Source organism: Otolemur garnettii, unplaced genomic scaffold (genome assembly GCF_000181295.1).
Source record: "Otolemur garnettii isolate 467f Iridium unplaced genomic scaffold, OtoGar3 scaffold00113, whole genome shotgun sequence".
In the NCBI taxonomy this organism is placed as follows: domain Eukaryota; kingdom Metazoa; phylum Chordata; class Mammalia; order Primates; family Galagidae; genus Otolemur; species Otolemur garnettii.
This window is the reverse complement of record NW_003852508.1, coordinates 3,162,676-3,163,531: the sequence shown is the minus strand read 5'-3', so window position 1 is coordinate 3,163,531 and position 856 is coordinate 3,162,676.

Sequence of the window (856 nt, the reverse complement as noted above, 5' to 3'; positions counted from 1 at the left end):
AAGAACAGGAAGTTGAAGCCAAAGGAAATCTATACAAAGAAATGTTTTCAGACTAACCCTTATATTCCTAGCCACTCCATCAATCAACTATTCTAGCCCAAGGCATTTGCCTTATTACACTTTCACAATTCACTATGTTTTGTCTAATTAAGTACGTGTTTGTATGTGTCTCTCTGCGTCTTTGTTTCCTTATGAAGGCTCCCATGTCATGTAAAATTTGTATTAAATAAATATGGGTGCTTTTCTCCTCTAGATATGTCTCTTTTTTTGAGACAGAGTCTCAGTATGTTGCCCTCAGTGGAGTGATCTGCCATCACAGCTCCCAGCAACTTCAAACTCTTGGGCTTAAGCGATTCTCCTGCCTCAGCCTCCCAAATAGCTGGGACTACAGGCACCCCCCACAACACCCAGCTATATTTTTGTTGCAGTTGTCATTGTTGTTTAGTAGGTCCAGGCTGGGTTCAAACCCACCTGCCCAGGTGTATGTGGCCGGCGGCCTAACCACTGTGCACAAGCACCAAGCCTTTTTCTTTCTTTCTTTTTTTTTTTATTGAGACAGAGTCTCACTCTGTAGCCCTGGATAGAATGCCGTGGAGTTATAGTTCACGGCAACCTCAAACTCTTGCCTCAGCTTCCCAAGTAGCTGGGACTACATGGACTCCCACAAAACCCTGCTAGTTTTTCTATTTTTAGTAGAGAGGAGGTCTCACTCTTGCTCAGGCTGGTCTTGAACTCTTGAGCTAAAAGGATCCACTGGCCTCAGTCTCCCAGAGTGCTAGGATTAAAGGCATGAACCACTGTACTGGCCCTTTTGATATGTCTTATGTCAATTTAATTCTCATCCCCAGCAAGGGGA